The sequence below is a fragment of the Marmota monax genome, unplaced genomic scaffold (genome assembly GCF_021218885.2).
Source record: "Marmota monax isolate L192 unplaced genomic scaffold, Marmota_monax_Labrador192_F-V1.1 WCK01_AAM20220418_F8-fsc00052, whole genome shotgun sequence".
NCBI classification, from domain to species: Eukaryota; Metazoa; Chordata; class Mammalia; order Rodentia; family Sciuridae; genus Marmota; species Marmota monax.
The window spans coordinates 12,880,091-12,906,835 of record NW_026693473.1 but is presented as its reverse complement, the minus strand read 5'-3'; the positions used below and the strand labels follow the sequence as shown (position 1 = coordinate 12,906,835).

At 35.9% G+C, this 26,745-nt stretch overlaps 1 long non-coding RNA gene across 1 annotated transcript; it reads right to left on the bottom strand.

Annotated features, from left to right (window-relative positions):
• Nucleotides 1-237: 237 nt before the first annotated feature.
• Nucleotides 238-26,745, bottom strand: LOC124101703 (uncharacterized). Its single transcript, XR_006854694.1, has 3 exons — nt 26,578-26,745; nt 23,698-23,817; nt 238-545 (listed from the first exon to the last, which is right to left on the bottom strand). It is a non-coding gene; the product is annotated as an uncharacterized LOC124101703 (long non-coding RNA).

The window sequence follows — 26,745 nt, the reverse complement described above, 5'->3', positions numbered from 1 at the left end:
TGATAATGGTTCTCTTGGCTTCCTTTCTTTTGTGTTTGCACTTCTTCTACTCTCCCCATTCTTTCCTGGTACTTTGTCCTGAATAAACTGCTTCTTGAATCTTTGTCTGAGGGTGTGCTTCTGCAGGAAGCCATTAGACACCTCTATACCACGTGAATGTTGCAGCAAAGCTTTAAATTTGTTCTTTTTCGTTAAAGGTTCAATAGTTTTAGTATATAAAGGAACACAATATGTGGATTAATAGTGAAGAAACCAGACAAATTTATTGATGTACTAAATACAGAAACTACACACGAACAACATGAGACTCAAAGGATGCTTAGACAGTGGAAGCTTACATAGAGCTAAACAAAAGGATAGGGCCTTGGACTTCTAGGAGTAAAGGAGGTGGTGCAGACGATGGAAGGTTGAGATGAGTGAGTGCAGCCAGCAAAGCTTGCCTTGTTTTGCAGACAAAGTCTTCCAGGAAACAGCCACTTGCTGCAATCTCTTGGTAATCTCTCAGTCAGGTATCAAACCCCAATCTCTTCTTTCTGTGAAAAGATCTTAGGCAGAAAGGGACATGTAAGATTTTTTTAAAGCCTGTTTACATCCTCTAGATATTTATTTTACTAAGGTAGATTTCCTTTATAGATGTAAACTTCTTTTATAAAAAAGGGCAGCCTGAACCATGCCTGTACTTGCAGAGATTTGCATTTTCTTTGTACAATCAAAATACTATTCTCCCTTCAAACAATACTTGCATCTCTTTTTTTTAACCTCAAAACTCATTGTACAGAAATTCATCCAACACTAACTTTTTTTATATTATTTCTCTTTTCCCTCATCCTAAGTCATAAAGACTACATTTCTTAAAACCATAAAAATCACAAGTGAAATTGAAAGATATATTTAACCAACTTGCAGATTTGATCATTTCTATTAGATATGGTGATGGTTGAATCCAAACACATTTTGCAATTTTCACATTGATTGATTGATCATCTATTTTATAAGTTATGTCTTTATTTCTCCTCAAAAATATGTAAGTCAGAAACACAATACTCACAAGACTCCATGGTGGTTTCAAAAACTGCCTCAAGTATAGAGACATTGATAATGGTCATAGAACAGAAGTTCTGTTTGGAGGTTCTTAAATTTCCTGAGTATCAAATAGACCCTCTGTTAAGGAAGGGAAAGGTAAGGAAGTGAAAATTTCTTGGTGTGGTTACTACAGATTTTCTTGTTAACCAATTTCCCACAGAAGCCTTGGTTTATCTCTGGCAGACCTTTTCTCCCCAACTCCTAACAGAAGAGTTATGGGTAGGAGAGAGTACAGCCCCTGCAATTAAGTGAAAGATTCATAGGGATTATGTGAAGAGAAAGAATCAGCAATATTTGTTCCCCAGGTTAATTAGCTAATGAATGACTGGACAGGTACTGAGTCACTTTATTGATGTAGAGTTCAATTCCTGCCACTCTGTGTGAATACAGAATCCTACAGTCTTGGAACCTAAGCATAGTTTTAATCTTTAGTTTGACATTGAAGATTCTCCATAATGTAACTTCAACTCATCCATATAATCTCCTCACAAACTATATTTCATTGTTCTCTCATTTTCTGGTACCTGAGGCAAAACTACGTACCAATGCTCCATTGAGGAGGACAAAAGAGCACAGGAAGAAAAAGAGTGAGGTATGAATAAGGGAAAGCAATTGCAATGTGATATGCTCTTGTGCTGGAATATTCCACATTCGTAGGAAAACAGTCAAATGCTGAGTCCTGCAGTGCTAATCTAGACTGTACCTCAGCTCAACCTGTGGTAGGAAGCATAACATTCTCCACTGCATTCTTCTCATCTCTTGTTTCTCACTGGTCTGCCCCATGGCACTTTACTCCCCTTCACTTTCAGGCTGTGTTATCACCCTCCTTGCCTTTAAAGTGTCCAGGAGGGAAGCTGGAATCTTTTCAACTCTATTTTATTTAAAAGCCATTTCAAAGTGGTCTCCTTATGTTAGTCAGTATCTTACATAGGGGCTCCTTCATCTGTGTTGGTGGGACAAGCAGAAATGGTGAGGCCTTTATCACCATGGGCATGGCAAGAACTATGGCTAAAACCTCTGTGCCTTGGAAAGAAGACAAGTACCAGGGCCAGGAACAAGGGTAAACTGGAGCCATATGAATGTCCCAAGTGGCAGAGTAGCCTTCACTACAACATAAATCTACATAAAACCCTCTTTTGTGCAAGGCCACATTCAAATCATGCAGCCTTTAAGTCACTCAATTGAAGGATCAAAGCAGTATTATCAGTTGCTGTGAACATGATGTACAAAATGCAAACAGGCCCAAGTGTACTGTACTTTACATTGTGTAGAACTTTCAAGGGATAACATATATACTGCTTAAAAGTGAGTTTTCTAAATCTTTTCTAAGATTTTGGGTTGGATAATTCTTGGAGGGACTGCCTCATGCATTGTAGGATGTTTAATTGCTTCTCTAGCCTCTACCACTTGATGCCATCACCCTTCTGGCTGTTTTTAACACCTGAAAACATCTCTAGAAGTTACCAAATGTCTCTTTGAGATAAGATCATCCCTAATCAAGAGCCATTGATTTATAAGAAATAACTCAATATTCCCCAGATCATTACTCTGGAAATATTATAGGACATATTTACGTCTTACTAGAACACTGAAGGTACTTGTCACCCCTTGATTACAAGGTACTATGATTTGAACACAATTTATTTCCCAAAGGTTAATGTGCTGGAAGCTTGGTCTCCATTGTGGCAATATTGAGGGGGTAGAAGCTTTAAGATATGGGACCTAGTAGAGGATAATTAGGTAGTAGGGGATCCACCTTCATGAATGCAGTAATGATATCTCATCTCAGAAGTGAGTCAGATCTCACAGGACTGGTTTTGTTCCTATAAGAGTGAGTTGTTAAAAGCCTGGCTCTATGTAGTCTCTTCCTTCCTTCCTTATATATATGCACCTTCTGCATGAGGCCATTTTCCTTTGTCCTTCTCCACCATATTGCCAGCAAAGAAGGTTGTCTTTAGACAGAGACCTCATGTGTTTACAACAGAATTATAAGTCAAATAAACATCTTTCCTTTGCACATTACCAAGTTCTGGATATTCTGTTAAAGCAACACAAAACTGATAAAGACACAAATCACAATTCTATCTATAGAATAGACAGTCATGACATTCTGCAGAATATGAAAGTGATCAGCATAGTCAAGATAACTGAAGACTGTTTATAAGAGAATAGGAAAAGTAACATCGCCATGTAAAGGCAAACAGTATTTGATCTGCCACACTAAAGAGATCATTAATTTGATGACAAGCAGACCAATGACAGTGACTAGGTTAATGTGCATAAGCAAAAATAATAGATCTGCTATTTGGAGTCATTCTTCAATGGATGCCCCAAATTTCTTCATGTCTTGTAAGCAGTCTCTAACTTTCTTTGTTCCATCAAGACAGTTTTTCAGCATGTTTGTATAGCAAACAGCCTTGGAAAATAGAGGTAGCATCTCTCCCTTCAGAATAAAGAGTAATTTTCTTTCTAGTACAGATTAAAAAGATAATATCTTCCATTGAGGCAAAGGCCAAGCAAGCTTACCAACTATTATAAAAGATTCAGTGTACCTAAGCTTGAGTGTCCTCTCTTGTAACACATCCCATTTAGTATGCAGAAATTACCTGACCCTCTTCCTATAAGCATTTGTGACCTTAGCTTGGGGATCTGGTGCAATGTTGATATTCTAGGTACTGTTATTTTTGTCTAAACCAAGAATCTCACATTTCCTGCCAAGATCCTTGAAATTGGCAGGGTAACATTTATTTGCAAATGGAATAAAATCTCAGAACTTACAGTTCTTAAAATCAGACACAGAAGAAATGATTAGAGTTAAACTGGTTAAAGTTTTAGATTTCTCCCCAATCTACCCTGATCCAATTGTTTTCTACAAACATCAAACAGATGAATTGATTAGGAAACCTCTAGAGAATAGCATTTCTACACTTTTTAAGCCTTTCATGAGATTTGAATTTCTTCAATTGCTTTGGAATATTATATTATTTATTATTTTGGGGGATGCAGTTTCAGATGCTTTCAGATATCACCATGAATTGGCTCATATTCCAAAGTCAGAAAATCAAATCAAAATGAGTTCCACCAACTGCTAAATGTGTGGACCTTGATTATATATTTGTTTGACTATAATTCCTTTGCTATGGAAAACCCATCAAATCTGAATTTACTTCTTTTTTGGCAGCTCCTACAACTTGATAATTGCAAATGTATCTACATTAATCCGATGCAACAAATACTTCACCTCCTAAAGATTTTTTTAACCTGCACTTCATTTTACTTAGCCAAAAGTGAAAGCTTTATGATTATTACTGCCCTTCTTCTTCCTTTATTTATTTATTTGTTTGTTTGTTTGTTTGTTTATTTATTTATTTTGACATTCCTCATAGCACTAGAGATGGAATGAGTCCTTATGGCTTCAAGAACATGTGTGATCCCAAATCAAAACACTTTGTGAGGACTAGCTCTTGTGAGTCACTCATATCAGTTATCTTCTGCCAGGAACCATTAGAAAAGAGAAACTGGAAAAACTTGCTGCATGCTAAAACTTGAATGGAAAGCCTAAATGAAGTAGGAGTAAAAAGGAAAGGAAAATGAGGCAGAAAGAAGAGAAAACAAACACAATTTTCTTTGCTGGCCACATTTTTACAGGAAGGTGAGGACCACAGAATGAGTATATTTAATATTAGTGATAAATAGTTTTCTAAAGTGGTAGTTCTTTCAGCTTTTGAAAAGACAGTCCTTTTCTCATTAAATTGCCTTGGCATCTTTAAGCAAAAATCAATTAAACATATATACAGAACTTCCAGATTCTCTATTTTATTCCACGGAATTATTTCCTTATGGCAATATTGCAGTCTTCATTGCTAATTTTATAGTTAAGATATGAAAACCAATAGTTAAGTTCACCATTTCTAAAATGGTTTTGACCATTCTAGTAATTTCATTTTATATTAGATATCAAATCAGTGCCATGCACAATAATCCCCATAATTCAGAAGGCTGATACAGGAATATGGCAAGTTCCAAGACAGCCTCAGCAACTTAGCAAGAATTTTTCTCAAATTAAAAAAAAAAAAAAAAAAGACGGGATGTAGCTCAGTGGTAAAATACCCTGGGTTCAATCCCCAGTACACACAAACACACAATTCTCAAATCAACTTGTCAATTTCTACCCAAAAGCTTATTGGGATATGAAATAGAATTATACTTCATGTACAGATCAATTTTTGAGAGAATCAGTCTCTTAAACAAATTGTTCTTCTAAACCATGAACACAGAATGTTTCTCCATTGTAGATGTTTTTCAATTTCTATGAACAATATTTTGTAATGTTCAGATCTGAAGTCTTATATACATTTATTAAACTTAATTCTAAAAATAGTATGCACTATAGTAGTACAGTAAATAAACTTTTAGTTATTATTTTTTGGCACTGCTTGGGACAAAACCTCATACATGCTGGGAAAGTTCTCTACCCCTGAGTTGCACTTCTGGCCTTAAAACTTATTTTCTATCAGGTGTGGTGGTACATGCCTATAATCCTAGAAACATAGGAAGTTGAGACAGGAGAATTCCAAGTTTGAGGCCAGCCTCAGTAATTTAGCCAGACCCTAATCAACTTAGTGAGATTGTCTCAAAATAAAAAAAAAATTAAAAAGGGACTGGGGATGTGGCTCAGTGGTAAAGCACTCTGGGGTTCAATGCCAGGTACCCACCCCCAAATTATTTTCTAATTATTTGTTGCTGCTAACTGGAAGTACAACTAATTTTTGTACTCTGTGCTTTCTCTTTTCTAGTGGTAACTTTTTGGATTTCTTAGGATTTTCTACTTAAATAATTATATCTCATATATATGTATATATATTTTATATTATATCATATATATTTACATATATACTTCCTTTGTACCCAATCTTAGAAGGAAGCCATGAAATATTTCCCCATCTAATATGATATCATAAATGCTTTTTATGATATTATGGAAGTTTTCTTCTATTCTCAACTGATAGATGTTTTAGAAATTATAAATTCATGTTGCATTTTTATCAAATCTACTGAGTTAATCATTATGTTGAACTACACTGACTTGATTTTTTAATGTTAAATCAATTTTGCATTACTGGGAGTAATCCTTACTTGGTATTTATCTATTATTCCTTTTGTTTATTGCTAGATTTAATTTGCTAATATTTTGTTGGAGATTTTTTTGCATCTATATTTTCATGTGTTTATTTTTATAAAATATCTCTGTTAGGTTTTATATTCAGTACAATACTGTACACATAAATAAATTGGATCATGTTTTCTCCAAAGTTTTGAAAGTCTTTCACACTTCAACCTCATGAAAATTTAATTTCATTGATTCATTCACTTATTACTCTGTGTTGTAGTTATCATGAATTTTACTTCTCATTCTTTATAAACACTAACAGTTGTTATTATTATCTTTTGCTTTAAAGAATAAATTGTCACTTAGCGAAATAAAGAGAAAAGAAAAAAATTAATATTTTGAAAAATTATTCTCATATTTAGGTATTCATTCTTTCCTTTAAACTTGAAGTTTTATTTGGTAGTCTTTTCTTGAACCTCTTGGACATCTTTTTCTTCTCCTTTTCCTTCTCCTTCAATGGAAGTTTCTCTATGTTGGCCAAGTTGGCCTCAAACTCCTGGGTTTAAGGCATTCTCCTACCTAGTCTTCAGAATAGCTGGAACTACAAGTGCCTAGGTCCTCTTGAATTTCTTTTTTTATAGAATAGGTCTTTGGTTACAAATTTTCTGAACTTTTGCTTATCAATTTTTTTAGATTATTTTTTAAGGACAATTTTGTTCCTTTTTTTTTCCATACTAGGGATAGAACTCAAGGTGTTGCACATGTTGGGGAAGCTACCACTGAGCTTACACTTTTTATTTTATATTTTGAGATAGGATCTCATTAAGTTGCCAAGGCTGGCCAAGATTACAGACATGTGCCAACTTTTCTAACAAGATTTATTTATTTTTAATCTGTTGTCCATTTTGTATTTATTTATCTTTAATCTGTTGTCCGTTTTGTCAGATTAAGTATTTTCTATTGATCTTTCCTCAGTTTTCATTTTATAATCTCCAATCTACTACTAAACTCATCCAGTGATTTTTTTTTCACTCTAGAGTTTGTTGTTGGTTGCATTATTTCCATTTATTTTTTGGTTTTCATCTGCTGAGTTTCTGTATCTGATTATTGATTTTTGTATTGTTTTTATTTCTCTACTGATATTCACTAGCTGATAACACATTATATTTCATTCTAGATTCTTAAAAACATGTTTAATTGCTGCTTATAATAACTTCTTTATGTCCTTGCCTGCTTACTCTAGGAATAAGTTCCTGAGCTTTGACAGCTCTGAGCCCTGAACAAGTTCTTCTTATAAACAAGTAATTTTATCTGATCTCCTAGAGTGACTCTTTGCATTCATATTTGCTCTCTGCCTTTGCTCTCAATTCAGTTTCCTAAACCCCTGTGACTGCCCCTTAACCCTTTCTTAATCTTTCTGTTATATATATATGTATATATATATATATATATATACACACACACATTTATATATTTATTTATATTTATATGTATATGTAATGTGTGATGTGTGACTTGAGTGTTACAGGCATTGGAATATTAAGATTGGAATAAAAGAACCTGATCTTCTGATTGCCCACTACCACTACAAGGTGCCCCACACGTATTCAGTGAACTGCCACTGATGAAAATATTGTAGCCTGTGAAAAGACACAAACATGCCGGACACAATGGCACACATCTGTAATCCCAGAGGCTCGGGAGGCTGAGATAGGAGGATCCTGAGTTCAATATCAGCCTCAGCAAAAGCCAAGTGCTAAGCAACTCAGTGAGACCCTGTCTCTAAATAAAATACAAAGCAGGGTGGGGATGTGGCTCCGTGGCCAAGTGCCACTGAGTTCAATCCCCGGTACACAACAAAAGAAAAAGACACAACCATATCTTGTCTGTGTTAATGATATAGCATGATCATGAGAACCACATTATATTTTCCCAGTTGCATGTCTAGCAATAGTTGTCTGAATGTTGGATACTGTGGTGTAAGAAATATGGATTAGAATTTTCTTTTGGAAAAAACTGTTGAAGTTTGTTCCAATTAGCAGTTAATTTTACTTGAAACTCTTACTTGATTACAGCCTTTCCTATAGAGCCCGTAAAATAGGCTTCCTGCAAAAAATGCTGTGTGTTTCATCCTCTTATAATCGTTTCAATATTTTTTAACATAAAAGGTCTAATTAATATCTCCTTTCATAAATAATTGTTTTATTTTCAAAGGAAAAATACATAGTCATAAATCTTATGATTTTACTAATACTTATAACTAAATTTAAATTTATTAAACTGCACTTGTGTTCATTTAAACGTTTGAAATATGCTTTATGACAGCTCTATTATTTATGTAGTCTATAGATAATTCTTGATGTACATATGAATTTGTGGGACTTTTGACAGTACCTGGCCTGTCAGATGTTCGTAGCCCAGAGATCAGGAACCTTTTATCATAGCTCACACTCTGCTCAGAATCATCATGAATTCCAAGTCTAATCAATAAACATCTGTGATAAGGTGAAACAACCTTCCAGGCAACAGATACATTCTTATCTCCCCAAATTCTGACCAATTCTGAGATAATGGTCAGCCAGACCCATCAAGACTGCTTAACTATGCATATTTCTGGTCTCTCTTGACCATATATTCTGGGAGTTCATGCCAGTACCCCTGAAGACAAGGATGGAAATCCTGGTCCCCTTTGTCTTTATGGTATAACTATACTGTTTAAATTTCTTTTCCTGATTTTCACAATTACTTTTCCATTTTGTTATTGAGGTGAGTGGCCATATTCTTTTAGTATCCCATTTGTCAGACCTCTGACCAAGGAATCTGGTAACAATAACTGTTGACCTCCTACCAGATTTCCTGTGAATTCTCTTTGCTAAGATTCCCTTTACCTCTCTCGATATTGACTCACTTTATATTTTTTCTTACCTACACTACTGGGGCAGCCATGGAAAATCTTTCAAATGACAGTAGGAGTCAATAAGTCTTTTTTCTCTTCTCCTTTTCCAAAGCAGAAATGTATTTATTTGTAATAAATAAATGTCATTTAAACAAAAACTAGACTTCAGATATTGTGCTTGTGATAGTATGAAATTCGTATTTGGTTTTCATCCCTGTTTCTTGGCACAAAACTCACAAAATACTTGGAATCTCCAAAATGATGTGTCTGTTTGCATGTTAATCAGTTGGTTTCTCCTTGGAATGAGGGCTGGTTGTAGAAAGATAAAGGCAAGATAAGAACTTTGGGACTTTTTGGTCTCATATTCTACTTTCATAGAGGGGAGAGGTTCTGGAGGTTTATCACCAATGGCCAATGGGTGATGCAATTAATCATGCCTAAGTAATGAAGTTTCCATTAAAAAAAAGTAAAAACAAAACAAAACAAAACAAAACTTGTGTTCCAACTAGCTGAACAAGTTGAGGTTCCTGGATGATAGCATGCCTATAGAAGATACAGAAGCTCTATGCCCTTCTTCCATATCTCACCTAGTGCATCTCTTCCATCTGTTTGTCTGTATCATTTTTAATATATTTTATAATAAATTGTTGTTTCCACTTCAGTAAATTAGTTGAACCCAAGGAGGAGATTATGGGAACCTCAATTTATAGCCAGTTGTTTAGAAACAAGACCATAACCTATGAAGTAACTGGTATCTAAATTGGGGTAGTGGGGTGGGAATCTTGTGGGGCTGATACCTCAAACTATAGTCTCTGACACTATTTCCAAGGAGATAATTTCAGAATTAATTTAAATTAGAAGACACTCAGCTTGTCCAATGGAAAATCTGCTTCAGAATTGCTTGGGGGCCATGGAGGGGCACATGTATTCAGGGTCACAGAAGTGCTTTGTATTAGGAGAGTATAGTAGGAGAAACTGAGCTTGTTTTTCCTTGTATTATTGAGTTTATTCTATATCTTTTGTAAAAGCTAAAGTGTCCTCATGGCAAAGCTTGTTGTTTAACTTGTTTCTCTAAATTTTAAAAATTATGCCTGCTATCTATTAAGGTCTAGGTACTTTTTTTTTTTTTTTTTTTTTGGTACCAGGGATTGAACTCAGGGGCACTCGGCCACTGAACCACATCCCCAGGCCTATTTTATAGTATTTAGAGAAAGGGTCTCATTGAGTTGCATAGGGCCTTGCTAAGTCCCTGAGGCTGGCTTTGAATTTGAGATCATCCTGCCCCAGTCTCTGGAGCTGCTGGGATTACAGGTGTGTACCACTATGACCAGATAGTTTTGTTTGTTTTTTTTTTTAATTTATTTTTTCAAAATTCATTTTTCTTAAAAATTTACTTTAAAAATTATTTTATCAGCATTATCATGATTAGTTTAATAATTTTAAAAAATTATTTTTTGGTGTTAAGATAGAGTCAATTGCCCAGACTGGTTTTGAACTTTAATCCTTCTGCCTCAGCTTCCAAGTAGCTGGGATTACAGGTGTGTGCCACTATGCCTGGTTTCCTTTAATAATTCTTTATCAAATGTTTTATCCAATAATTTGTTGGATATATATGTATACACACATATGCATACATATACATACATTGATATATATGTGTATATATATTTTTTTTTCTTTTTTTTTTGGTGCTGAAGATCAAACCAAAGACCTCACGCATGCTACAAAGTACTATAACACTGAGCTATACCTCCAGTCACTATCTGATACATACTTTAAGAACAGGTATTACATGCCAATTGTATGTACTATTGTATGTACTAAAGATACAGAAGTAATCCACATAGGGAAAGATCCATTCCTCATATAGACTGGACAGATAAATAAACATATAAACATCTGCAGGAATTGCTAACTTGTATAGAAAAGAATGGGCAATATACAGAGTGAAAGAGATTAGACCCTGGACATGTTATGGCACACCTATAATCCCAGTGACATGGTAGGCTAAGGCAGGAGAATTGTAAGTTTGAGGCCATCCTGAGCAACTTAGTGAGGCCTTAAGAAATTTAGCAAGACTGTGTCACAAAATAAATAATTTAAAAAATATTTGGGGAAGAAAGAGAGGGAGGGAAGGAAAGAGGGAGAAATTGAGTTGCTATTTTGTATAAGGATAGGGAAGGTCTCTCAGAGAAGGTGATTTGAGAAAATTTCGGAATGAAATCTGGGGAGTACATCATGCAGTTATTGACATGTGACAAGCAGCAGTCTTACCAGGAGGAAGGTTCTATTAAATGAAAAGGCCCTGAGGCAAGAATATGCATAACTTATTCAAAGAATATAAAGTGTAAGTGCAATAATTTAGTGGAAAAAGGAATGAAAGGAAGCAAAGATAAGAGGTCAGAAAAAGGGAATGACCATAGCAGACTATGATAGAGACTTTGAATTGTATTCTGAGAAAGGTAAGGTACCCCTAGAGGTTGATATACAAATAAATGACATATTCTGCCATCTTTTAAGTTACTCTGTTGGGTAGATAACAAACTCAAGGAGGACTAGGGCAGGAACAAGAGATCTAGAAAGGAGATTATAACAAAAATCCAGGTGAGAAATGATGGGGTTTTGCATCATGATGGTAGCAGTCAGGGAAGAAATTCAGTTAATTTTAGTTATATTTTGAGACTTAAGTTGACTGAACATACTGACAGACAGATGTGGGGTGTGAAAGAGATATGTTTATTTAGGGTTTATTTAGAGTGTAGGTATTCTCTATAGAGATGAAGTGCATAGAGGAGAAGGAGATATTGAAGAAATCAAGAGATCAGTTTTGGTCACTGGTGCATAAATACCAGTTAAAACGAATATGAACAAGTCATCAATTGAGTATATAACATGAAACTCAGAAAGAGTTCAGGTTGAAAAAAAAATGTTTGGATTAGGTTGAATTATATGAATTGCTGGTGTTTTTTGTTTTGTTTAGTCAAAATGATTCTATACTGACAGTTTCATTCCTAATAGCTGACAAATAATAAACAGATTGAATGAATTCTCCAGAGTAAGAACTGTTTGGAAGTAGAACTGAGAGAACTAGAATACTGTCTCAAACATTCTAAAATTTAAAATTCTAGGAAATGTGAGAGAAATGCCTAAAGAATGTGACATATAGGCTGGGGATATAGCTCAGTTGGTAGAGTAATGCACAAGGCCTCACATCCCCAAGGCCCTGGGTTCAATCCCCAGCACCACACACACATACACACACACACACACACACACACACACAAATGTGACATAAAAATGTGTGTGTGGTAGATGAGGGGTGTGTGTGTGTGTGTGTGTGTGTGTGTGTTTAGGCATCCATTCTAGGGGTGGTCATTTGCCTAACTAGGAATGCAAACTCCAGGTGCTGAAAGACAGAATTCCTTAAGAAGGTTAGACATCTGTTATAAGAGCTTAAGCTACTTTTAAAAATCTCAGATTAACAAGAAAAATTTTACAGCATCACTAAATGAATGTTAGTAATAGGTTTTCAGTTAGTAATAGGTTTTACCCTTGGGAGAAAAAAATTGGGAGTATTTGAAATGTGTGCAGACATGAGGATTTTTCCACATTCTTGTTTAAACAGAGAGCCTTTCAAATTTTTGCAATGGTGCCCAAGGCATGATTCCAAAATAATGTCTTTGTACAAATCTTTTATGGACTGTGTAGTCAGAGGCCATAAAAGAATAAGGAATTGAGATTTTTATCAAGTTTTCAGAGGTTTTATGACTTATTTGTACTTTGTTGGTAATAAATGTGTGTTTATATATGTGTGAGTATATATATATATATATATATATATATATATATGTGTGTGTGTGTGTGTGTGTGTGTGTGTGTATACATATATAAATAAACACATTATATACATATATAATATATATACACATTATATGCAATATTATGCATATGTAATATTATGGTTTTGATCTAGAAATGTCCTCCAATAACTTGTGTTTTGAAAACACAAGTTCTGAAGACAGAAAGGTTCAGAAAGGCCTTCTAGGTGATGATGAAACTATAAACTCATCAGTGGATTAATCCATTTGGTGGATTAAAAATTTGAATAAACTACTGGGTGGTAATTGCAGGCAAATTGGGCATAGCTGGAGGAAGTAGTTCTCTGGAGGTATGCCCTTAGAGATTAGCTTGATCTTGGCTACCTCTCCCTCTCTTGTTCTGCTTCCCAGAGGCCATGAGCTGAGCAGCTTTCATCCACCACCCCCCTCTGCCATGATGTTCTGCCCCTTCACAGGCCCCAAAGGCACAGAGGAATGGAGGCAGTTGGGTCATGGACTAAACCTCTGAACCCTTGAGCCCAAAATAAACTTTTCTTCTTGTAAGTTGTTGTCATTGGGTATTTTGATTACCGCAATGCAAAGTTGGTCAACACATAATGTAATATTGAAAGACTATAAAAAGATGGGTGAGGTGGCACAGGCCTGAAATCCCAACAGCTCAAGAGGCTGACACAGGAGTACCATGAATTCAAAAAGAGCCTTAGCAACTTAGTGAGATCCTGTTTCAAAATAAAATATAAAAATGGTTGGGGATGTGGCTCAGTGGTTAAGCGCTCCTGAGTTCTATTTCTGATACAAAAAAAAAAAAGAACCTATAAATAACACACACATATATATATATATATATATATATATATATATATATATATATTGTGTGTGTGCACATATATTCACATACATTCACATTCATTATAATACACATGTGTGTGTGAATGTGTATACAGTAATTTGATTTCAGACTTACTTTATTTGTAACCTGCTAAGGATACGAGGTAATCTAGCTTATAACTCTCTTCAATAATTGGCAAAAATCACTCTTCAAAATAAGCCAGGAGTTGAACATTCATTGGTTTAGTAACTTCTCAACAATACTGCCAGTGATGTAGAACTGTTTTGGGATTAAAGAAACACACAATGAATGAAACCAAATAAAATAAAAATTATAAGCAGGAATCAAAACAATGTTTCAAGAATGGAAATAGGCTCATCTAGGTTAAATGGTGACTACCACTAGCCAATAAAAGGAAGAGAGCTGATTGATGTCTGGATTTGGCAACATGGAAGCTAATGTTAATTAGAGACTCTTTGGAGTGGCAGGGGCAAAAAGTATAGGAAGGCTTCAAGAAAAAGGGGAAAGAGTAAGAAATGAAGATCATAAAAATAACCAAATATTTCAAGGGAGACTGATGAAACAGAAACAAAAATATGTGGTAATAGCTCAGGGGAATTTGAGGTTAAGGGGAATTTTTGTTAAGGTGGCAGAATTATAGTATGTATGAATATATAGAGTGTGTAGAAGGAAGAAATAAATAATGATGTGGTAAAGAGAAGAAAATTTATGAAGCAATATCTTTGAGAAAGTAAGTGGATTGGGTTTGATCTGGAATGATATTCACTAGATTAGTATAACCACAGCCATAATGATCATTAATACATTAATATACTTAATGCCCAGCATTGTAGCTCATACCTGTAATTCCAGTTACTCAGGAAGTTGAGGTAAAAGGATGGCAAGTTTGAGAAAAACCTTGGCAACTTAGCAGTACTCCATTTTAAAATAAAACAAAAGGGCTGAGGGTATAGAGCATTTGCATAGCAGGCACAGGTCCTGAGTCCAGTCACTATACCACAAAAAACTATATATTAATATATGTCTCTGTATGTAAAAAGATTTTATGTTTGTTTGTGTGTGTGTGTGTGTGTGTGTGTGTGTGTGTGTAAGATATCGGCCTATTCTATCAGCCTTCTTAAAGATTCCATCTCCAACAATCTGAGACTGGCAATTAAATTTCAATGTAAAATTTCAAAAGAGCAAACATTCAAGCCATAACACATACTTTCAGAATAGCTTATAAATAACTACAATTCTGAGTCCATTGAATGCTCCTAAATCCACCTAGACTATATTTCCAGTCCTCTGAGACTCCCTGGACCTGCCCATCATCCAGAAATTAAAGAGTACAAACTGGAACAGTAGAAAACTCTACAATTTGCCCTGATGACATGTTTGTGCTGTTGCCATTATGGTTGTTAAATATTTTAAATATTGCAGTACATAAGTAAAGGTGTTAGTCTGAGAAGAAATAGGTTAATAGATTTGCAAAGGGTAAGATGTGAAAGTCCTCTTTTCAATGCTTTTGTTTTTACAGGAACCTAAGAGACTAAGAGTAAAGAGGGCCAAGGTACTTTATAGGCTTAACAGAGAAAGATGTGCAATTAGTAACCCTTGGATTAGGAAATTAATTGATAAGGGCAATACATGAAATTTATAGCAGATTGATTATGGTGTTGATATTTCCATGCACGTAGAAATGGGGAAAACATGCAACTCAGAGAAACCCTGTCTCTAAATAAAATATCTTAAAAGGGATGAGGTTGTTGTTCAGTGGTTAAACTCCCCTGGGTTCAATTCAGATCAGTTCAGAATAAAATGGGGTATAGAAGCAGTTGAGAATCAGTAGTAAGGAGGGCCAATAGATTCTTGGTTCTGACGTAGTTGTAGAATCATTAAAGTTGGGGTAGTTAGTAGTAGGAGGGAATTTGGGAGATAGAAGCGGTAGTTGAAGAATGAAGTGTTTGTGGTTCATGAAAAATGACAATTTAATGATGGTAAATTCTAGTGAATAACCTCTGGTAGTGTCTAAGATAGGTGGTGTATAAAATCATTGAATTAACTATGGTTTGAATATGGTTTGATTCCTCTGAAACTCAGAGCTGGAATTTAATGCCCATTGTGAGGTATCAAGAGGTAGAAACTTAATCTAACTACCAGGCTCCCATGTTTAGAGGAGGGACCTTTGGGAGTTGGTTAAATTAGAGAAGATCATCAGGATGCAACTCCCATGACTAAAACTGGTGACTTTATAAAAACAAAAAAGAGATCAAAAGATATACACAAAACACATTCACACATACATACACACACACACACACACACAGATACACATTCCTTATCTCTTGCCATGTCATGACCTGCACCATCTTTGGGCCATCACTAGAAGTGACCCCTCAACTTTGGATAATATCTATGAACCAGAATAATTCTTTTATTTATAATTTATGCAGTTTGTGTGACATTGTGTTATTAGCAACAGAAAATGAACTAAAACAGGAAATCAGGGAAAGAGAAATCTGATTACCAGGAGGAAAGTCTGTGAAGACTTTTAAGAGTTCCTTGATGATGGCTGGGCTCAGTGGCACACGCCTGTAATGAGAGGCTTGGGAGGCTAGACAGGAGGATGGCAAATTCAAAGCCAGCCTTAGCAAAAGTGAGGTGCTAAGCAACTCAGTGAGACCCTTTTTCTAAATAAAATACAAAATAGGGCTGGGGACATGGGTCAGTGGTTGAATGCCCCTGAGTTTACTCTTCAGTACTTCCCCCACCAAAAAAATGAAAGAGTTACATGATGTTGGAACAGTAAGAAAGAAGCTGTTATCTTTAAGGAATGAGAATTTATGCAAAAATATAGATGACTGTCATAAGGAGATGCAGTGAGTGATAGGATGTGAGGGTAAGAGTTTTTAAAAAGCTGAAAATATTTAAGAATAGAGAAGAAATATATTCTAGAAGATCTTCTAAATATAGAATCATGTTGTGGGCAAATAGTGATAATTTGAGTTCTTTTCCTATTTGTATCCCTTTAATTTCTTTCATCTAATAGCTCTGGCTAGAGTTTCCAAGATTATGTTGAATAGAAGTGGTAAACGAGGGCATCCCTGACTTGTTCCAGGTTTTAGAGGGAATGCTTTCAATTTTTTTTTCTACATTTTGAATGATATGGGCCTTGGGCTTAATATAGATCAAATTAGAGTTTGAAAGTCTTAAAATGATTATTTTGTAACTGGTTAAACAAATAGTTGTCACTAAAATTATAATAAAATAGTTCACACCAAAACATACATAACTGTATATATATGATTACTATGTCTAGCTAAGCCTAATCTAAATCTTATATAAAAAGTTATAAACTGAAAGTTTAGGTAACTTTACTACAAGATAACCAATAAGTGCTCTTTTTTTTTTTGTATAGGATCATATAAGGGCCACTGTCTTATATCTGTTCACTTTGACTAAGTCAATTTCTGATCATTAACACTGTTACCTAAATATAAAAGAGATTAAGGGCTATTCTGTATTTTTTGTTAACCTATACAGACCTGTAATTATTGTTACCATATACCCTAAATTCTAAATTTTAATTCTCAGATTTATGTAGAAGTAATAAATTTGGTTAATATTTATTCATGGATTTAATGTTTCATAGCTGGATAAAGTAACCTGTTGTCAATAAGTTACATGGACAATTTGTGTTACTTTTCACACTGAAATAGAAATTTAAATAAAAAATTTTAAAAGATAATGAGGAGAATCTAATTGATTTAAAGGTAATTTTGTAAAACATAAAAACATTTTGCCATTTATTTACACAACAAACCCCTAAAATCTCTCTCAGTTTTTCTCTGATTTATGTTTTAAATGTAATGATATATTGTGTTAATTAACATTCATATAGATTCAGGAAACTATCTATCCAAACATTATAAAATGACATTTAAGAAAGAGACAAAAATAAAATCACCATCAGAACTAAAACACTTTATCAGCTAATTTAAAGTTATATTCAAAGATTGATGTTTGCTGTAAAGATTACTTTGATCTCAAACAGGTTATAATATAATAGGCAGCCAAAATTCAAGCTAGCTATCACACAGACTGAACATGCTTTTACTATTGTTAATTTCATTTTGTATTTTTCTTATAAACTTTATAACTTTTGCCTATTAATGTTTTGCAGATGTACTGCTTCAAAACCACACAAACTGGGTTAATTTTAGATAATAAGCCATCACCTACAAGACAAATAAGATATAAGGCTAACTTTTAGTACTAATACATACTCCAATTATAAGGGATAAATGACCGTAAGTTTATATACATTGAAATTAAAGCCCAGTACTCTTACTTTAAGACTAGTGAGACTAGCTTGCTGAATGTTTAACACCAAGGCTTAAAGATTAATTTTAAGGAGCGGTAGAGTGCTTGCCTAGCATATGCAAGGTGCTGGGTGCGATCCTCAGCACCACATATTTACTAATAGTTAAATAAAATAAAGATACAAAAAAAAGCCTCTTTCAATAAAAAAGAAAGAAAGATAGATTAAGGTTAAAATAAAAGGACAAAAACAAACAAACAAACAAACAATATTTGGCTCTTCTCTGAGTCAGCCTGAACCCAGAGAATGAGAAAACTTCTCCAAGGACCTCTACAGCTCTGAGCCACATTACCTTCTGATCAGGGAGGTTAATGAGACCACTGGAGAACAGAAAGCCAATCCATTCACTTGCTGCAAAAAAGGAGGGTCATTGAAAAATGGAGATATCCCTAATGTTTTCAAAGGAAGCCACCTCATCAAGGAGACCTAACTAGCAGATGACACTAAAAGAGCTAAGAAGCTGCTCTCAAGTTCCCCAAAGGTAACCCCTGTGGGAACTCAGGTGACTCTTAATAGCAGATAAAAACAAATTCAATTTTTGACCAACTTGGTCTTAAACACCTGGCAAGAGAATATAACCAAAACACAGCCACACATGGACATTTTAGTCAAAATAATAATATTAATAATTTTTTAAAATAGAACTTAAGATGTACACTCATGTCAGTCCCACAGTCCTAATATCCCCTAACTTCTGAGGTTTTTATCTTTTGCAAGGCTCATAAACTGGCCTCTAGACCTTAATTTTTCTTACTTCCCAAACTGACATTTAATCCCACAACCAATGTCTACCCATTCCAATAGCAACACACACCAGACACAGGGGAGACCCCAAATTATTTCCTTACTCATAGGGCTAAAAACATCTCCTGGGATTAATATAGGAGCAGCAGGATTAAGAACCTCTATTCACTATAAAAACAGCACAGGTTATTGCAGATATCCAACAGGTCATTGATTTGGTGCTGACTTTACAAATTCAGGTACACTCCTTGATGGCTGTGGCCCTCTAAAATCGATGGGCCCTCTACCATATACTGGCAAAAGAGGGAGGCCTATGTGCCTTCCTCCAGGAAGAAGGCTGTTTCTAGGTCAACATGTCTGGCATAGTTAGAGATGCAGCAGATAAACTAAAGAAACCAGCTATAAAAAAATATCTAAAAGAGACCACTCACTCCCCCTGGCATATAGGGCTACTGGGGCACTTCTGGCTGTAGATAACCACACTCATTGGGCCTTTACTAATGATTCTCTTAGTACTTCTTAAAGGTCCCTGAATTTTTAATGGCCTCCAAAATTTCCCAATGAACTGGATAAAGATCTTCACCAGACAGTCAACCAGATGGTCCCGAGTAGCTATATGAGACTCCAACCTGAAGGAAACCTGAAGAATCACAGAACGACCATACCTGGAAACTATAAAAAAACCTTAAACCTTATGACCCCAGCTTCCCTGCCTAGAGACCACCCTTCCCAGCAGGAAGTAACTACAGAAGATTGACCTCCAGTCCTTTGCAATAATTAAAAAAAAAAAATAGGGAGAATAATGGGATATCCTGGACATCAATGACTCCATTTTGGTTCTGGAACTGCTTCTTGGCCCAGGGCCAGGGCTTATGAGCTTCCAAGAAATAGAAACTTGGGATGCCCTGTTTCCATGTCCCCCCACCTCCAAGGTCCCTAAATACCCAAATCTGTTGTTACCCAAACACCTGCCCCCAAGGACAATTCTAGCTTACTACACTACACTCCAGGCCATTTCCAGCTTGCTCTAGTTCTCTGGTAAAAAAGATATAAAAACCCTATTCAAATAACTCTGGATGCTGCATCACTCTACTGGGCAGCCTGGCAGGCTTCACCTGTCAATAGGCTTTGCTTTCTAAGCAAGAGACTCTGTCTTGAGAGATTTCTTTGGGTGTTTGGTCTTAACAGATAGTTCTTACAATATTGAGGTATATTCCTATTATCCCTAGTTTTTTCTAGTGTTTTGAACATGAAGCGCTATATTTTGTCAAATGCTTTTTCTGCATCTAATGAGATAATCATATGATTCCTGTATTTAAGTCTATTGATGTGATAAATTATGTTTACTGATTTCTGTATGAGGAACCAAGCTTGCAGCCACCAGAAAACTCCTAGAGTTAATAAATGAATTCAGCAAAGTAGCAGAATATAAAATCAGCACCCATAAATCAAATTCATTTCTCATCTTCAGTGATGAATTCTCTGAAAGAGAAATTAGGAAAACTGTTGTATTTGCAATAGCCTCAAAAAAAAAAAGTAAAATACTTGGAAATCAATATAACAAATGAGGTAAAAATAACTCTATGATGAAAAGTACAGAACACTAAAGAAAAAAATTGAAGAAGATCTTAGAAGATGGAAAGATCTCCCATATTCCTGAATAGGCAGAATTAATGTTGTCAAAATGGCCATACTACCAAAAGTGTTATGCAGATTTAATGAAATTCCTATTAAAATCCCAATGACATTCTTCATAGGACTAGAAAAGGCAATCCTAAAATTCATTTGGAAAAATAAGAGACCCAGAATAGCCAAAGAAATCCTTAGCAAGAAGCGTGAATCAGGAGATATCATAGCACCAGACCTTAAACTATACTACAGAGCAACAGTAACAAAAACTGTATGGTATTGGCATCAAAATAGACATGTAGAACAATGGTATAGAATAGAAGACACAGAGATCAACTCACATAAATATGGTTATCTCATACTGGACAAAGGCACCAAAAATATACATTGGAGAAAAGATAGCCTCTTCAACAAATGGTGCTGGGAAAACTAGAAATCCATGAGTAGCAAAATGAAATGAAACCTTTAACTCTCACCCCACACAAAAATCAACTCAAAGTGGATCAAAGACTTAGGCACTAAAACAGAGACCCTGTGCCTAACAGAAGAAAAAGTAGGCCCAAATTTCCACCATGTCAGTTTAGGAACTGACTTTCTTAATGAGAGTCCTCAAGCACAAGAAGTAAAATCAAGAATCAATAAATGGGATGCATTCAAACTAAAAAGCTTCTTCTTAGTAAAGGAAACAATAACATGAAAAGAGAGGCTACAGAATGAGAGAAAATCTTTACCATATGCACTAATCTCACAGAAATATAAAGAACACAAAAACTTAACACCAAAAAAAAAAAAAAAAAACCAATCAATAAATGGGTAAAGGAACTGAATGGACACTTCACAGAAGAAGAAATACAATCAATCAACAACACGAAAAAATGTTCATCATCCTTAGCAATTAGAGAAATGCAAATCAAAAACAACTTTAAGATTTCATCTCACGTCAGTCAGAATGTCAATTATCAAGAATACAGGCATCATAAGTGTTTGCAAGGATGTGGAGAAAAAAGTACACTCATACATTGCTGGTGGGACTGCAAATTGGTGTAACCACTATGGAAAGCAGTATGGAGTTTCTTCAGAAAACTTGGACTGGAACCACCACGTGACCAAGTTATCCCACTCCTTGGTTAATACCCAAAATACTTAAAATCAGCATACTACAGGGATGCAGCCACATCAATGTTTATAGCAGCTCAATCCATAATACCTAAACTATGGGACCAAACTAGATGCTCTTCAACAGATGAATGGATAAAGAAAATGTGTTATATTCACAATGGAATATTACTGAGCCTAAAATAAGAATGAAATTATGTAATTTGCAGGTAAATGGATGGAGCTGGAGAATATCATGCTAAGAGAAATAAGCCTAACCCAAAAAACCAAAGGCCATATGTTTTCTCTGATAAGCAGATGCTAATCCATAATGGGGTTTGAGAGTGTGAGGAAGAATGAAAGAACTTTGAATTGTGCAGAGGGAAGTGAGGGGAGGGGAGAGGGTGTGAGGATGGGAAGGACAATGGAATGAGATGGACATTATTACCCTATTACTTATATGATTATACTTCTGGTGTGACTCTACATCATGTTCAGCCAGAGGAAGGAGAAGTTGTGCTCCATTTGTGTACAATGTGTAAAAATGCATTCTACTATCATTTATAACTAATTAGAACAAATTTAAAAAACAAAAAAGAAAGTTCTGAAGGTAATACACACACAAACACACACACACACACGTGTGTGTGTGTGTTTGTGTGTGTGTATATATGTTCTAGAAGAGTCAAAAAGATACAAAGAAGAAAATCAAGACACCTCCATGTCCAGTAGGATATCGGGTATACAAGAAGAAATAGCCACTAATTTAGATGGCTGTTGGAGAAGCAGTATCTTCAGGTGAAAACCAAGTTTCAGCCGGGTGCGGTGGCACACGCCTATAATCCCAGTGGCTCCAGAGGATGAGGCAGAAGGATTGCAAGTTCAAAGCCAGCCTCAGTAAAAGCAAGGTGCTAAGCAATTCAGTGAGATCCTGTCTCTAAATACAATACAAAATAGGGCTGGGGATGTGACTCAGTGGTTAAGTGCCCCTGAGCTCAGTCCCCAGTACCCACCCTCCACCACTCAAACCCCCCCAAAAAGAAAAATCAGGTTTCCATAGGGAAAGAAGAAAAGAGAACATTCATAGTTGAGATACAGGGGATTTTGTGGATAATGGACCATGAATTCCATTGGACAGAGTGAAAGAGCCTGGGCAACTGGGGAATTTCGGGATCCTGCCTAACATTACTGACATTCCACATAGTAGGAGGGTCCACATGGGACATAGTACAAAGATAAACAGGATGGTGCAATTGTACTGCTAGTCTCTTTTATGAGCTGAATTATGTTTCCCCAAAGGAGATATGCTGAAATCCTAACCCTAAGTACTTCTGAACGTGTCTTCATTTGAAGACAGGGCCTTTCAAGAGAAGATTAAAGTTAAAATGAGGACATTGGAGTAGGCTATAATTCAAATTTGACTGACATCCTTACAAGAAGAAGAAATCTGGTGCATACACACATATTTAAAAAACCATGGGAAGACCCAGCAAGAAGGCAGACATTTGCAAGCCAAGGAAACAAAGGCTTCAGAAGCAACCAAATCTGCTGACACCCAGATCTTGGGACTTTCAGATTCCAGAGTTGTGCAAAAATAAATTTGTGTGTTTAAACCACCTAGTCTGTTTTTTTTTTTTTTTTTTTTTTAAATGACAGCCTTAGCAGACTATCACTTTTCTGTGTAAGTGGATAACAGTTCTGATTACAGTCTCTTTTCTGGAACTTATTGATGAGGTAGGGAGGATTCTTTCCTGCAAGTGTGTGAAACTCCTTGGATCCTCTTTCCTATGTTTTCAAGGTCCAGTGTCATTTATTCATTTGCCTATATTCTTTTCTTTTCTTTTTTGGTGGTGGTACTGGGGGTTAAACACAGGACTTCTTATATGGTAGGCCAGTGTTCTACTACTGGGGTATTTCTTTACCCTTTAGTCTTCCTTTAATTTGTGATTTTTATTGATAATAGTTTGATAACTATATTATATATTTAACAGATATTTATTGAGTGCTTATTATATGCTAAGCACTATTCGAGGTATTAGGGATAGTAGTGAATGAAACAGATAAAATCCCCTTCCTCATAGAGCTTACCTTATAGAGAGGTTCTAACTTGGGAGTTGTCTCTGTAGAATTTTATTTTTTCCAGTTGGAATTCCTCTGATCAAATTGTCCATATTCCAATCACTTATTTTTCATTATTCCCAAATTTACCTTATTAATGTCAAACACATAGAATTAAAAACCAATTAGTGGCTCCATGTTGCTTTGTAGATAAAAACCTTATTTACCACTACGGCATTCAAGTTCTGATTTGGCTCTAAATTACTTGTTTGTGACCCACACCAAATTAGGGATTTGTACTCCTTCTGGGAAGCCTGTCCTTTGATTTATTTATTTTTTTATTGCACAAGTGATATTTCTGGACATTAAAAGACACATACTAAAGAATTCACCATATATTCATTTCCTATGAAATAAATACTCAAAAAAATTTAGTTATTACCCATGTTGCTTAGTCTTCTGCTAGAAGGTGTCCACGCCCATAATCCTGAGTTCTAACTGTTTGTCCAGGTTGGGGGCTGATACAGTGTGAATGTGGGGTTGGAGAAGGAAAGTCCAACTATATGGGGATTTCCAGATCTTCTCTTCTAGAAACTGGTTGGGGATTCTGGTTCCTTTTCATTACTTTTTCTGTTAAAGTCAGCTGATTTGCTAAACAATAGGCCTGAGTTTTATATGTTTTCATTTTTTTATCTAGGCCAGAAATGCGAGTATTTTTAAGGAAAGCAAAGCAGTGACCTTTTGGCATATCTTACCATTCAAAGTCTAAGCAGGAAATAAGTAATAATTGAAATAGTTTAACTGAAAGAATATAAGAAAGGACATTTACTGAGGTTGCCAAGGCTAAGGGAATCAGCAACAGTGGAAGCCACTATGACCAGGCCTAAAGAGGCCTGAAAGGAAATGTCATTATTAGAGAACCATAGAGACTGAAACCATGGAAGAGAGCCCTCTAGATGGGCATTGTGGTCATACAAGGATAGAGCCAAGGCAAATTTTGCTTTAGCATAGAGGAAGAAGAGTGCAGTACATAATCTGCTATTTCTACTTCCCTTCTTGTGATTTTTCTGCCAGTGATTATCATTGGTCAGACTCAACAGGAAGTCACACAGCAAGAGGATCCTGGTGATTTATCCATACAAGTCAGCTTCTCAGGACAGAGCTTGGTAGGGAAGTGGAAACAATAGATTTTGGGAGGAAAACAGAAAATACAGCTATTTTAAATATTATCTAAAATTACAGAAGGTTAAAATAGATGGCAGGACAATTTAAAAAATCCCCATAAACCTACCTTTCTAATATTATCTCCTTCTTGTTCTCATATTTAACTTACTGAGTATATTTATATTTAACTTGTTTAATATTTAACTTACTGAGTATCCTCTCTGTCTAGCACAGGAGGAGCAAATTTTTTTTTTTTTTTCTGTAAAGGGTCTGATAGACTTTGGGCTCAAGAGGCAAAATTAAAAAGACGTCATGTTTATATAATCATTTAAAATATAGTCATTTAACTCATGTAGTCATTCAAATTTGGCCTGTGGATCTTACTTTGCCACTTTTTGGCCTAGAAAGTCTTCTCCTAAATTTTTGCTAACCTAAGGTCTGTTTTTTAATGTTAAGTTAAAATAAAACCTCCTTCTCCTGGTCTCTCATACTGGGACCTGGACCTTAAGTTGTGAGTGACAGAACAGGCCTTTACTCACTTAAGAGTGAGGGGAAAGGGAAAAATAATACAAGGGGGACAAATGAATGTCAGTAGAGGGGGCAGAGAGAGAAGAGGGGAGGGGAGGGGAGGGGGGATAGTAGAGGATAGGAAAGGCAGCAGAACACAACAGACACTAGTATGGCAATATGTAAATCAATGGATGTGTAACTGATGTGATTCTGCAATCTGTATATGGGGTAAAAATGGGAGTTCATAACCCACTTGAATCAAAGTGTGAAATATGATATATCAAGAACTATGTAATGTTTTGAACAACCAACAATAAAAAATTAAAAAAAAAAAAAAAAAAGAAACGGAGGCTCAATGGAACCAATGTTGAGAGCAGATCCCAGAATCCAGGAGCAGCAGAAGCTACAGCAGCTCTTGGGGATATCCTGGTTTGCTTCTGTGTTACCATCAGGACATGTCCTCTTCATTTTCCTTTTTCTTATCTTTGCTTCTGTTTACCATTTGGCTTCATTGTCTATCTATAGTGAAGGCAGACCTCCCCCACAGAAAATACTCCCCTCTCTTTATATAAAAAACCCAAGGAAGTATTCTACAGAACCTGTCTTGGTTACACACACACACACACACACACCCTCTGATGAAAGTGGGTAAGATTGGAGGTGGTGTTCAGGTTTACCATTGCACAAATTTAATATAGGAGTGAACTCAAGGATGTGTTAGTGTGTGTGTGTGTGTGTGGTAGGGGGATGGCCGGGGCAGTTTTCCAAAAGGAAGGAGAACTCTTGTTACCAGGAGAAATAAGGTGATAGAAATGTTATAATTATAGTTCAATGTGTAGCATGCTACAACAGCGATAAATATGACATATGTCTTTACCACCCCCAGTCCCTACCAGCAAACTTGGTAGACTTCCATGCGTTTTTGATGAATGAATGACTCAGTTCCCCCAGCTGGTTGTGAACACTCTACTTTCTTCCTTACACTGGCCCAGAATTTTATCAGCTGCTCTTCATTCTGTTTGTTGTATTTGAGGTTTTTATGCCCACATATAAACTCCCTTTTAATCCCAGGTGCAAAAAAGTGCCTGAAACACAGCCAAGCACGCAGTAAACACCCTGTGGAAATCTTTATCTCTGAACCATAGCACAGAATGCTAACTACACAGCTGACAGGATTGATTACCGGATGACCCTTGTGGCCTTTTGGTTTAGGCCTTCAGAATATCAAGCCCCCACCTTAAAGACACGACCTTCCCGCAGGAGGCGGGGCAGGGCTCTGGGACCAGGACACAGCAGGGCCCCAGCCTCAGGCGCTTAGCTGAGCACAAAGGAGACAACTGGAGGCGGCGGCGGGAGCCGATCTTCTCTCGCCAGCTACTCGCTATTGCGGTTACAGACCTGCAG